The following is a 14,523-nucleotide window of genomic DNA, read 5'->3' as shown; positions in this document are numbered from 1 at the left end:
CAGTCCCACGGGGAATTTCGGTGTTGCTGAAATGGTGTTTTCCAGCAGAAGAACATTCCCGCTAGCTCTGAACAGATGCCTAGTTGGACCAGGCTAGGAATAGATGGTCAGTACACATGGGTGTTGTGCCTATACTTGGTCTACAAGTGGGAAAATGGCAAAATTCCACTGTAGATAGATAGAAGCACGAGACTGGATACCTGGGGGAAGACCAAGGATCCCACTACTGGCACCAATCTAAGGGGGAAGTGTTTGGGGCTATGGGGGAGCTATGAATGCCCATAAACCAGCTCTAGGTGAGATATTATGCACAGACAAGAGGAAAATCACTTCACACAGAGCTGCTGTTGTTTCAGTGAGGCGGTGTATTAGCCCATGAAATACACGTCCTCTCCAGCTCCCCTGCTAGCATATCTGTTCTTTACATCGACTGATTCATACAGAAAGCGGGAAGTAGCAAGATGCGGTTTATTAAAAATGCCAGGCACCTCACAGTGATGGTAAGGGAAGCTACAGCCGTGACAACAGACCAGAAGCCAACACCCAGTGGGGTGTAGCTTTATGGGTCATTTCATTTAGAATAGTAAAAAAAAACAGGGTAACAGTCTGCTGAAAGATTTCGCCACTCAGGCACGGCCAGTTCTTTCAAAGTTTGCTGATTTTCTTCAAGCCCCAGTTCCTGGAGTCGGGTGAATATGTGACAATCTCCACTTTTGTCAAATTAAAAAAATATCCGTTTCTAGCTCTTGTGACCACGAGGAACAGTTCAAAACTGGGACTCCAGTGTTGCATTCTGGCTGTTGAAAAACGGAGGAGGGGTCAGAGAAGAGCCACGAGAATGATTAAAGGGTTGAAAAACCTGCCTTAGTGTGAGAAACTCCAGGAGTTCGATGCATTTAGTGGAACAAAGAGAAGGTGAAGGGGTGACATGATCACAGTCTTCAACAGGGAAAAGAAATTTGGTCGTGGGCTCTTCAATCCAGCAACGGTCAAACACGATCCAATGGCTGCAGGTTAAAGCCAGACAAATCCAGATGAGAATTAAGGCACCATTTTTTAGCAGTGAGAGTAATTAACCGGTGGAACAGCTGACCAAGCGCTCCGGTGGATTCTCCATCCCTGGCGATTTTAAAAGCAAGATTGGCTGTTTCTCTAGAAGATCTGCTCTTGTCCAAATGGGGATTATTTCGGGAAATCCTACGGCCCGTGTTGTGAAGGTCAGGTGAGGTGAGTGTGGCTGTATCCCCTGGCCATCACACCTATGAAAACTGGAGGCTTGGGACAGTCCTTTCCAGTGCACATTTCCTGCAAAATTCCCCCGTGAAATTCTGCTCAGCATCACATCGTATCAGCCCAACTTCTGTGGGCGAGAGAGCTGGTCCAATCAACGCTGTTCCTTCCCCCACCTTGTCTCTCTAATATCCTGGGACCAACACGGCTGCGGCTACGCTGCAGACAAAATCAAGGTGACGGTTTTCTGTCACCCACAGGTGCCAACTTTCTCATTTCCCGGAGGGTGCTAGACCCCTGCTCTGCCTCCACTCCATCCCTTCCGCCGAGGCCCACCCTACCCCACCTCTTCCTGCCCCCCACCCCAACCCCACCTCTTCCCACCCTTGCTCCGCCCCCTCCCCCAGCGCCTCCTGCAGGCCACTGAACAGGTGACCTCGGTGAGCGGGAGGCGCTGGGGTGAGGGGGAGAAGCTGATCGGCAGGGCTGCCAGTGGGTGCTGAGCACCCACTGTTTTTCCAGCCTCCGAGCACCCACGGAGTTGGCGCCTACGCTGTCACCATTATTTTCGCTAGTGACTCTGGTCCCAGAGGATGGGATCCCCTCCGGGACCTACTTCCGCACGGCTTCCCCGGACCACCTGGTCCTGTTCCGGGAGGAAACTTCGTCCAGTTCTCTGGGGTCTAAACCCCCCCTTGGTTCGAGTCTGGATTTCGTCCCCCGGGTGCCGCTGTTTTGCCAACGGCGACGCGATGCTGAGTCACTCTGAGTCAGGCATCGGGCAGGGGGTGCAGGGCACGGCACACACCCGAAGTGACACATCAAACCACTTCCTTGATGTGCGTTTCCTGCACGTTGCATCGCTTGTTTGGGGACTGGCTTGGTGATGCTGCAGCAATCACTCCCTGCGCATGCCACAGGTGGGTCTTGGGGGAGGTGGGGAAGCTACACGCTGAGGTGGGGTTGGGGAGGTTGCATTTTACGGGGGTGGGGGCTGCACGTGTGACGGGTGTGTTTGAGCAAGAGAATCTATGTTTAAAGTTGTACCGCCTAGCGATGCTCACAGCCTGAGTGTGACTCTGTGTGTGTGTGTGTGTGTGTCCCTGCTGCCCCCTACTGGAGGGGCTGAGCCCTGCTCTGTGTGTGTGTGTGTGTGCTGCCCCCTGCTGGAGGGGATGAGCCCTGCTGTGTGTGTGTGCGTGTGCGCTGCCCCCTGCTGGAGGGATAGGCCCTGCTCTGTGTGTGTGTGTGTGTGTGTGTGTGTCCTGCCCCCTGCTGGAGGGGCTGAGCCCTGCTTTGTGTGTGTGTGCATGTGCGCTGCCCCCTGCTGGAGGGATAGGCCCCGCTCTGTGTGTGTGTGTGTGTGTCCTGCCCCCTGCTGGAGGGATAGGCCCTGCACTGTGTGTGTGTGTGTGTGTGTGTGTGTGTGTGTGTGTGTGTGTCCTGCCCCCTGCTGGAGGGATAGGCCCTGCACTGTGTGTGTGTGTGTGTGTGTGCGCTGCCCCCTGCTGGAGGGGCTGAGCCCTGCTCTGTCTGTGTGTGTGTGTGTGTGTGTGCGTGTGCGCTGCCCCCTGCTGGAGGGGCTGAGCCCTGCTCTGTCTGTGTGTGTGTGTGTGTGTGTGTGCTGCCCCCTGCTGGAGGGGATGAGCCCTGCTGTGTGTGTGTGTGTGTGTGCGTGTGCGCTGCCCCCTGCTGGAGGGATAGGCCCCGCTCTGTGTGTGTGTGTGTGTGTGCATGTGCGCTGCCCCCTGCTGGTGGGGCTGAGCCCTGCTCTGTGTGTGTGTGTGTGTGTGTGTGTGTGTGTGTGTGTGTGTGCTGCCCCCTGCTGGAGGGGATGAGCCCTGCTGTGTGTGTGTGTGTGTGTGCGTGTGCGCTGCCCCCTGCTGGAGGGATAGGCCCTGCTCTGTGTGTGTGTGTGTGTGTGTGTGTGTCCTGCCCCCTGCTGGAGGGGCTGAGCCCTGCGCGGTGTGTGTGTGTGTGTGTGTGTGTGTGTCCTGCCCCCTGCTGGAGGGGCTGAGCCCTGCTCTGTGTGTGTGTGTGTGTGTGTGTGTGTGTGTGTCCACCCCCCAGCTGGAGGGGCTGAGCCCTGCTCTGTGTGTGTGTGTGTGTGTGTGTGTGTGTCCTGCCCCCTGCTGGAGGGGCTGAGCCCTGCTCTGTGTGTGTGTGTGTGTGTGTCCTGCCCCCTGCTGGAGGGGCTGAGCCCTGCTCTGTGTGTGTGTGTGTGTGTGTCCTGCCCCCTACACAGAGCTCTGACCTGCAACGCTGACCCTGCACTGTCTCCAGTATACAACCAGCCACACGTGGCAAGCACACAGCAAACACCGCAAGACGTTTCGTGCGGCAACAGCCTTCGCTCCGGGTGGGTTGACCCTCTGTTCGCAGCCCATGCTGGAGCAGCCTTGAATCAAGCCTGCGTTCTCTTTACACAGAATGGTAGTTTGGTAAGAGCCGCCTTTGCCTTCAGCAGCTTAACCTTCCAGAGTTTAAAACACGTCATTTCCCTTATTTAAAAAAAGAAACCGCGCCCATACATTCAACCCACAGGGGCTTCACCTGTCATCACAGAAAACCACAAACCGCTGAATAAACAGGAGAAAAAGAGAATCAAACCCAACCGTTTGTTCCTGGGTTAAAAACCTAACTCCACTCTGGTGTTTTGGAAGCCGAGCGTAACCGATTTGCTTTGCCTGCTTAGCCCAGGCAAACTCAACACACTCAAAGGCTTTTCCACAACCCTTTGTTTTAGCGAAGGGTGGCCATGTACGATCCAACCAGTCAGGTGTATCCACTTGGTAAGTCTTTGGGTCCCCCAGGCCAAGGGACACAGAGTAGACCCACAGCTCGACCTACAGTTTTGCATATGGGGGGACCCACAGTTTGGCTGGGGGAGCGAATGTTTCAGCCCACCCAGAGACGCTGGGTTTGTTCCGTTGGAAAGGGGCTTCTCAGTCCTAGTGAGGATAAGGTGCTTATGAAACCTGTGTTCCCTGTTACGACACCACGATCTGCACTTTATTTAACTCTCTGCTGAAATTTCTCAATTCTTCCTCCACTCAAACAGTCAGAATCCGGCAATTTTAGCGCTGGCCACGTCTTCCTCTCTGCCTTTGAGTCTCTCCAGTAAACCTTCTCCTAATCCAACCGTTGGAGGCGACCTGCTTCTCACGGGCTGCACCCGACGCTCCCCCGGGCCGTTTGGTTTTTCCAGCAAATGTTGTGATGCCGAAGACGACTCCCGTTGCTTTCCCAAAGGCTACAGGTCCAAGTTTTGTTTTTCCAACACGTTCCCCTGAGTCAATAGCCCGGTCATCCCTCTTGGCCAATCCCTCTCGTGTCTCCCCAGGTTCCAGCCCCTCGGCCTTTTCTCCCCCACACCCTGCCCTTGTTCCATTTGCTTCCCATTGGGCTGAAGTTTTCCTCCAGGAAACCATCGAATGCCCCCACCGTGGACCGAGGCTCAGTTCTCCATCCAATCCAGCAGTTCCCAGCCGCCATCCTCCAACCCAACGGCGGCCAGATGTTTCTCCTGTTTGCACAGCTGGGGCTTTTCCAATGGGGCAGAATTCCTTGCAATGAAATCCCCTGCTCCTAGCTCCCTCCTCCATGCAAACTATTCCTCTGTGGGGCCCGAACCCCTTGGGATGCTCCCATGCACCCACAACAGCTTATCCTGCTCCTTCTGCAGCATGTTCCCCGTTCAGCCCATCGTCCCTGCCAGGAGGAACAGCCTCAGCAGAGTGAAGGCTGCTGCCTCCCACCCCGAGTCATCGCCTGTTAATGCCGATGGGGTGGGGGGGCGGATAGAGGAGTCAGGTCCCCCAGCGCTCCGGCAGGGAGAGGAGGGTCCCATGGTGAACGTGGCTCTTTGGAGGGATCATTTCCGGGTGTTATTTTCCCTTGCGGATGCTGCAGCCGGCCTGAGCCAGAGACCAAACCCACAAACATCAGAAAGCATCACGGGGCAAAAATTAGAGCGGGGGGGCGGAGGAGAGGGGAGAATGTCAAGAGACAGTTGCAGCGAGGGGATCCCCCAACCCCAAAGGTGTGTGAAACAGAGGGGGGTTGGGATCCTGGGGTGGGGTGTGCCCCCTGCTGGAGGGGACAGGATCTGCTCTGTGTGTGTGTCTGTGTGTGTGTGTGTGTCTGTGTGTCTGTGTGTGCTGCCCCCTGCTGGAGGGGACAGGCCCTGCTCTGTGTGTGTGTGTGTCCCTCTGACCCACTGGGCATGGGGCCATGGGGTGTCTTTCCTGCCCTATCTCTGACCTAGGTACTTTGCAGCAGTGTGGGCTGACGCTCTAGAGCGTTGGGAGCTCTCTGCCCCCACCTAGTGGCAAACAGGGAAACGCAGCAGGACAAGTCAGGCCTTATTTGCATTTTTATCACCCAGCATCCCCATGTGACCATTTCGTCCATGATGGTTAAACGTTCATGGAAATTGTGAGTGTGGAGGCACTGAAATGTCGTTGTCCTTAGTGTGGGACCAAAGGGCAAGAGACCTGCAGAGACTATGCCCTGGGGTGAGGGGTCACCCTAAACAGAAAATCAGTTTTGCATCCTTGGCTAGTGGCATAGTCATCCCACCACAGGAAGCTGGTTTCATGGTTTGAGGAGAGGACCATAGATAGGGGTGACTGTGCTCAAGGGTCCTTTATGTCACTGATTTCTCTCTAGTAATAACTTAGCAGGAGCTTATGGTGGTAAGAAATGCCCCATGGCTGGCTCTTGACTGATGCTGTAGGGGACAATAATAGACCTTATTGGACTCTGGGTTTCAGCCATCCCCTTGTGCTAAGGGACTCTGCCATGAAGGGGAGTCATCAAGTTTAAGGACCCTCCTCTGCGTGTGGGCTGGGAGATACTGGACACAGTCCTGGCAGCACAGGGCTGATTCCACATCCACAGAGGCATTCCACGACACAGCAATTTCCTAGGATCACCCAGCACAGACCAACAGGCCCATCTAGCCCGGTATCCCGCCTTTGTCCCTGCCCTGCTATAGGCCACTAGGTCACGTTCCTCCTTCCTCAAAGACTTTTTTTCCCTCTCTGCTGCCATCAGTTTTTGGGTTAAAATTTGGGTTTCTCTTGAAAAGCCACTTTTAGTTGCGGGGAAAAAAAATTGACTGACCGCAAACAGGCCCTCAACGGGCTCACCTGCTCTCATTCTCCTCTCACATAGGTAGTGCCCCATGTGTAACAGCCTCCTAGCTTTTACCCACAATACCCCTTGACTAAGGCTGTTAATCTGTGGATTGGAGGTGAGAGAGGACCCAGGGTGTGGGCTGAGCAGTGTGGAAAGAGGAACTCTAGGCGCAGCTGGGTCTCAGGAGAAGGTGTGAGCTGGACTTCATTAGGTTATCAATGAGTTTGGGGTTAAGAAAGCCAATCCAGGGGTACCTTGGGATTCCATTTAGTGCACGGAGCGTCTCCCATGACCGTCTGGTCCACAGCCGACTGCCACAGCTCCTAGTACGATACAGCCCTTTAACGCCACTGGGAACGGCTCACGCTTTGAATTCTGAAGAGCTACGAGTCAAATCCAGAGCCCAGGGCAAGGTGGGGCCTGTAATGAACGGCCTCACTCGCTCAATTGCTGGGTTTTTTATGGTCGCTAGGCCCCTGCACCGTGGGAATCCCGTTTATTTAAGGACCCTATTACAGGATATTAGCCTCATTATACAGCTGCGGAACTGGGATGCAAAGAAGCTGAATGATTCCCCGAGTATCAGAGCGGGAGCCGTGTTAGGCTGGATCTGTAAAAGCAGCAAAGAGTCCTGTGGCACCTTATAGACTAACAGACGTTTTGGAGCCTGAGCTTTCGTGGGTGATACCCACTTCGTCGGACGCATGATTTCCCGAGTGGCTGGGGCAGAGGAAGACGCTGAAATCCAGCCACACGTTAGCAGCACAAGGTCAAACCATCTGCCCTCACATTGGGAACTTCAATGAACCTAGAACGGCACGAAGGAGATTTGCACTGGACATTTATTGTTTGTGAAAAGTGGCTTTCTCCACCTCTCCGAAACAGCTCCGGGTCGGGAGTGAGGGGCACCGGCGGAGCTCAGGCAGGCTGAGTTCCTGGCACTCGCAGCTGGCCCTGCCCGAGGGGCAGCTTCTTCTACTTTGGAACGAGCCCTGTTCTCTCCCCGGGGGGTTCGATCAGGATGCTGGCACCTGGGGAGATGTGAGAGATGCTGGGTTTGGGGTCCTGACTCCCAGGTCTGCGCTAACCCACCAGACCCCCCTCTGTTCCCAGTGCGGGGGAGAGAACCCAGGAGTCCTGGTCCCCAGCCCTCCCTGCTTTCACCCACCTGACCCCATTGCCCCATCCAGAGCTGGGGAGAGAACCCAGGAGTCCTGGCTCCCAGTGTCCCCTGCTCTAACCACTAGACCCCCACGCCCCTCCCAGAGCTAGATCCCAGGAGTCCTGGCTGCCCTCACGAGGAAGCTCCCAGCTGTACCTGAGCTGCGACGTCTCTTACACACGATGAAAGTCACCAGCAGGGCCACACACATCAGAACTGCCAACGGCACGCCCACCATGAGAGCCAGGAACCTGGGGAACAGTTGGACTGGGGAGAGAGAGGGAACCTGTAATAACCAGCCCCCACACCCTACCCCAGAGGTGGCTGCATCTCGGTGCCAGCTGAGGGGTCCCCATATAACCAGCCCCCACACCCCACCCCAGAGGTGGCTGCATCTCAGTGCCAGGTGACGGGTCCCCATATAACCAGCCCCCACGCCCCACCCCAGAGGTGGCTGCATTTCAGCCTCTCTCGTGCCAGCAGGCGGGTGACACTGACCGGAGAAGGAGACGCTCATGGAGACGGCCTGGTTGTACCCGGGCCCCTGTACAGTCAGGGTGTAGTTGCCGACGTCGGTCTCCCTGAGCCCCGTGATGTGCAGGGAGCAGCCGGGCCCCACCGTCTCCCGCCCCGTGTGGGCCGGGCCGTAGAACTTCTGGGGGGTGGCGGACGGGGCGTAGCTCAGGATCCAGTGTGCGGCAATGCCGGCTTCTGCCCCTCGGTACCAGCTGCAGACCAGGAGGGTCTGGGGGATGCCCAGCACGACCAGGGTCACGTCCCCCCCCACATCCAGGGCCGCCGGCTCCTGCCTGATGGTGAGCCCGTCCCAGGCTTGTGCCGGCTGGAGGCAGGAGCTCAGGAGGGAGGCTGTTGGGGGATGGGAGAGGGTGATGGTAACTGGCATCCCTCACTCCCGACCCGCAGCCCCCTGCTAGCCCAGCCCCCTCCCCGCCCCCACTTTGCCGGTGCCCCTCACTCCCGACCCTCTGCCCACCCCACACCTGCCAGGATTAGACCCATCCATGCGCTGCCTGGGCCGGGCCGGTTCCGGCTGGTGGGGAGAGGCCCCATCCCCTGTCCCCCAGCGGCTCCGGGCGTCCAGTCGCAGCCTGCGCGGTGTGGGGGTTTGGGGGGGGGTTCCTCATGCCACGTCGGCCGGGGCGAAGCAGGGCGGGGCTGCGGCTGCCTGGCGGAGGGGGGAGCCGTTGCACAAGGCGCCCCCCCCCACGAGGTCCCCACTTCCCCATCTGCTTCCTCTCCTGCGGCTGGGGGTGTTGTGTCATAGAATCATAGAATCATAGAATCATAGAATCACAGAATCTCAGGGTTGGAAGGGACCTCAGGAGGTATCTAGTCCAACCCCCTGCTCAAAGCAGGACCAAACCCAACTAAATCATCCCAGCCAGGGCTTTGTCAAGCCTGACCTTAAAAACCTCTAAGGAAGGAGATTCCACTACCTCCCTAGGTAACCCATTCCAGTTCTTCACTACCCTACTAGTGAAAAAGTTTTTCCTAATATCCAACCTAAACCTCCCCCTCTGCAACTTGAGACCATTACTCCTTGTTCTGTCATCTTCTACCACTGAGAACAGTCTAGATCCATCCTCTTTGGAACCCCCTTTCAGGTAGTTGAAAGCAGCTATCAAATCCCCCCTCATTCTTCTCTTCTGCAGACTAAACAATCCCAGTTCCCTCAGCCTCTCCTCATAAGTCATGTGCTCCAGCCCCCTAATCATTTTTGTTGCCCTCCGCTGGACTCTCTCCAATTTATCCACATCCTTCTTGTAGTGTGGGGCCCAAAACTGGACACAGTACTCCAAATGAGGCCTCACCAGTGCTGAGTAGAGGGGGATGATCACATCCCTTGATCTGCTGGAAATGCCCCTACTTATACAACCCAAAATGCCATTAGCCTTCTTGGCAACAAGGGCACACTGTTGACTCATATTCAGCTTTTCGTCCACCGTAACCCCTAGGTCCTTTTCTGCAGAACTGCTACCCAGCCATTCGGTCCCTAGTCTGTAGCAGTGCATGGGATTCTTCCGTCCTAAGTGCAGGACTCTGCACTTGTCCTTGTTGAACCTCATCATATTTCTTTTGGCCCAATCCTCTAATTTGTCTAGGTCCCTCTGTATCCTATCCCTACCCTCCAGCGTATCAACCACTCCTCCCAGTTTAGTGTCATCTGCAAACTTGCTAAGGGTGCAGTCCACACCATCCTCCAGATCGTTAATGAAGATATTGAACAAAACCGGCCCCAGCACCGACCCTTGGGGCACTCCACTTGATACCGGCTGCCATCTAGACATGGAACCATTGATCTCTACCCGTTGAGCCCGACCATCTAGCCAGTTTTCTATCCACCTTACCATCCATTCATCCAGCCCAGACTTCTTTAACTTGCTGGCAAGAATACTGTGGGAGACTGTATCAAAAGCTTTGCTAAAATCCAGAAATAGTACATCCACTGCTTTCCCCTCATCCACAGAGCCGGTTATCTCGTCATAGAAGGCAATTAGGTTAGTCAGGCATGACTTGCCCTTGGTGAATCCATGCTGACTGTTCCTGATCACTTTCCCCTCCTTTAAGTGGTTCAGGATTGATTCCTTGAGGACCTGTTCCATGATTTTTCCAGGGACTGAGGTGAGACTGACTGGCCTGTAGTTCCCTGGATCTTCCTTCTTCCCTTTTTTAAAGATGGGCACTACATTAGCCTTTTTCCAGTCATCCGGGACCTCCCCCGATCGCCATGATTTTTCAAAGATAATGGCCAATGGCTCTGCAATCTCATCGGCCAGCTCCTTTAGCACCCTCGGATGCAGCGCATCCGGCCCCATGGACTTGTGCTCGTCTAGCTTTCCTAAATAGCCCCGAACTACTTCTTTCTCCACAGAGAGCTGGTCACCTCCTCCCCATACCGTGCTGCAGAGTGCAGCTGTCTGGGAGCTGACCTTGTCTGTGAAGACAGAGGCAAAAAAAGCATTGAGTACACTAGCTTTCTCCACATCCTCTGTCACTAGGTTCCCTCCCTCATTCAGCAAGGGGCCCACACTTTCCTTGACTTTCTTCCTGTTGCTAACATACCTAAAGAAACCCTTCTTGTTACTCCTAACATCTCCAGCTAGCTGCAACTCCAAGTGTGATTTGGCCTTCCTGATTTCACTCCTGCATGCCTGGGCAATACTTTTATACTCCTCCCTGGTTATTTGTCCAATCTTCCACTTCTTGTAAGCTGTTCTTTTGTGTTTAAGACGAGCAAGGATTTCACTGTTAAGCCAAGCTGGTCGCCTGCCATATTTACTTTTCTTCCTACACATCGGGATGGTTTGTTCCTGCAACCTCAATAAGGTTTCTTTGAAATACAGCCAGCTTTCCTCGACTCCTTTCCCCGTCATGTTATTCTCCCAGGGGACCTTGCCCATCAGTTCCCTGAGGGAGTCAAAGTCTGCTTTGTAAAGTGTCCCGGGGGAGGGGCTGCCAGGCATGACCCTGTCTCCCCACCTCCCTGCCCCCCCATGGGGTCATGGCCCCCTCCCTTCTGGGACTCATGACCCCACTGTGCACCTTCCTGGGCCCCGCTCCTTCCCTGCCTCCCGGAGCCAATACCTCGTCCTCCCGGCCCCCCGCCTCTTGGGGGTCCAGGGCCCATCTCCCCCCTTCTCAGTGGGGCACAGTTCCGCTTCTCCCCACTGGGGTCATCGCCTTGTTTCCCCTCCCCCCACCCCTTAGTGCTCACGGTTCCCCCATCCTCTTGGGATCACGCCCCCATCTCTGCCCCCCTCAGAGGAGGGGATCCAGGCCCCATCTCTCCCCTTGCCCACAGGTTATGACCCCACCTCCTTCCCTTGGGGTTCTGAATCCCTCGCTTCAATTGGGGGTGAACTGCCCCCCTTTCCCGGGAGCCATCGGGACGTTGGCTCTGACCCGGCCGGGGGGGGGGGCTCTGCCCTGTGACGTCTGCAATGGAAATCGCCTCCCAGCAACGACCCTTCCAGACAGCCAGGTTCACACGGGCCCCTCCTCTCCCTGCCGGAGCCTGGGAGGGGGACCCCAGCGCCCCCCTCCCCGCTGTCACCCCACCAGCATTAACAGGGGCCCAGCAGCCTGGCGGGGACAACGGGGCGACTGGGAACACGATGCTCGAGCCGGAGAAGCATCCCAAGGGGTTTGGGCCCCACGGAGGAACATGGTTTGCGGAGGAGGCAGTGAGGCGCGGGGGGGGGTTGCATTGTGAGGAATTCTGCCCAGTTGGGAAAGCCCCGGCTGTGCAAAAAGGAGGAACATCGGGCGGCCGTTGGGTGGCGGACGCTGCCGGGCACTAAACAGGAACCCGGCACAGGCCGGGACGGGGAGTTTGACTGTTCGGCGCGGGGCAACCACAGGGGAAAGGGAAATTCAGCCACCGGGCCACGGGGAGGGGGACGGATGTTGCGAAAAGGGGCGAGCGAGGAAAGATCGGGCCGGCGGCAGGCGAAAGGGCCACAGGGGGATGCCATGGTGGGAACATCGCCAGAGTCTCTGAAACGGCCCTGAGGGGAGCCCATGGGGAAGGGAGTGAAATAATGGGCCGGGTGCGGCGACTTGACAGCCAGCGGGGGTTTCCCTGGCACCCCGGCCCTTGTCTGCTCCTTTCCCAGGCAACAGCTGGGGGGTCTCCGAGCCGAACCTTGTGTCCCCCGCAAGCCGAATCAAGGGTCCCCCGCCTGCTGAACCGAGGGTCCCCCACCAGTCAAACCGAGGGTCCCCCGCCTGCAGAACCATGTCCCCTGCCTGCCGAACTGAGGGTCCCCCGCCAGCCGAACCATGTGGCCTTCACCAGCCGAACCGTGTGTCCTCCACCGGCCGAACCGAGGGCCCCCACCAGCCGAAGCTGGTTCCACGCGGGGTCACTGGCTTGGGGCAGCCGAGGTGCGAGCTGCGGGGGAACAGGGACCGGGCAGCATAAGCAGCCCCGGCCTCTGCCACACAGCTGGTTTGTCGTGGATTCATCGACTCCCCGGCCAGGCAGGACCATTGGGCCCATGACCCCCGATAACCACGAGTGACCCCAAATTCTGCTGCCACTGCCCCGCTCCCACTTTCTTTATTGGAAATAACGTGGATAAATGAGCATCCTCTTTAAGGGTTGCAGAGACACTAGGTTTACAGCAGGACTCCTGGGTTCTCTCCCCAGCTCTGGGAGGGGAGTGGGGACTAGTGGTTAGAGCAGGGTGGGGCTGGGAGCCAGGACTCCTGGGTTCCATTCTTAGCTCTTAGGCCGCACCCTGACACCACATGGGGCTCAGTGCAGCTGACAGTTGTGCAGTCCTGAGGTAAGTGGGGAAATGGGATACCAGGAGGAAGCACGAGCAGGAAAGCGCAAGAGGGGAGGGCTCCTGCCTCATTCCAAGAAAGCAGGACAATCAGCGAGTTATCCTAAGTGCCTAGACACAAATGCAAGAAGCCTGGGAAACAAGCTGGGGGCACTGGAAGTCCTGGCACAGCCAAGGAACTATGATGTGATTGGAATAACAGAGACTTGGTGGGATAACTCACATGCCTGGAGCACTGTCATGGATGGATATAAACTGGTCAGGAAGGACAGGCAGGGCAGGAAAGGTGGGGGAGTTGCATTGTATGTAAGAGAGGAATACGACTGCTCAGCGCTCCGGTGTGAAACTGCACAAAAACCTGAGAGTCTCTGGATTAAGTGTGAGCAACAAGGGTGATGTCTAAAGATTCCCAGATCGTTAATTTCCTTACCAGCCTTTTCTTCTCTGAATCACCCGCCTGTTTGTAAACAAAACCCTGACTCCCTGCCCGAGGCACGAGCTGGGAGAAGCACCTCTCTGCGTAGTAGGATTTTATGTTTGTATTTTATATAATTTAGAATGAAGGATAAAGAATAATAATGCTGCGTGTATTAAATGTATTGGTGTATGATCTGATCACATCCTGCCAGCCGCCCTTTCTGAATAGCAGGAAGGAACGGCCTAATGGGCCAGCAGGTAGAGATACATCAGCCAGAATCTGTGTCTGGGCTGATTTCAAGGCAGTGACAGACTTTTGGGGCTCACCAATTTGTTGTAGGTTTAGCATTTTAAAAGGACGCCAGGATTGGTTTCTTGTGCATTGCAACTTGATGTTCCTGTTCAAGACTTTCTGGGCAAATTAATTCTGTGTTGTGCGTGAATGAGGAATGTGTGTGTATAGAGAGAAGTGTGAAGGCCATCGCTGAACCAGAAGTTTAAGGCGGAACCGGAGACAGACGCAAGGACACCAGGAGGCTGCAACACACCCCTATCGAAATGTCAGAGGAGGCAGATTGACGACGCTAAAGATGAGACAGGCACCTATCAATGGGGACAAGACAGCGTGATCAGAACCCGCAGGGGGTAACTCCCTGAGGAACTTCATGAAAGAACAAGATAAAGGACGAGAAGGACAATTTAAGAAAACGAGCCCTCGTCAAACAACAGTTAATTACAGCATGACGGTGCAAAACTCATTGGTCGCAATGAAGGAAAATCACTATATCAACAGGGTGTCTTGCCGTGACACTTTGGGTTCACCCTGCCAAGACTTCCCAGAGCATCGTGTCGCAATGGACAGAACCCGGCTCCTCCCTATCCGTGATCAACCTCGCTGGCCGCTAGATTGATCCGGAGTCTGGACTGGTAACTGTACCATCGACTGGCGGGACAGTGTGTGTGTGTGGTGTGTGTGGTGTGAGTGAATGCATATGCTAAATGTTGTATCTTCAATAAACGCGGCGTATTGCCTTTTCCCCTGAAAAAGATCCCGTGTGCTTCTGATAAGCATAACACACGGGCCTTGGACTCAGAAAGCAGGGTGGTGGCAGAGTGGGATTAGGACCAAGGTGTCCTGTGCCTTCCCCACAAGACCCTCCCAGACTGCAGAGGCCTTATTGAACGAGTGGGACCCAGGAGGCTGGCAGGGAAGGGGGTCAGGACAGCATAGACCCCCCCAGGGCCTGGAGGAAGAGGGTG

This window comes from Mauremys mutica, chromosome 17, assembly GCF_020497125.1.
Source record: "Mauremys mutica isolate MM-2020 ecotype Southern chromosome 17, ASM2049712v1, whole genome shotgun sequence".
Taxonomy (NCBI): domain Eukaryota; kingdom Metazoa; phylum Chordata; order Testudines; family Geoemydidae; genus Mauremys; species Mauremys mutica.
The sequence above is the reverse complement of the archived record's forward strand: the minus strand, read 5'-3'. Positions refer to the sequence as shown.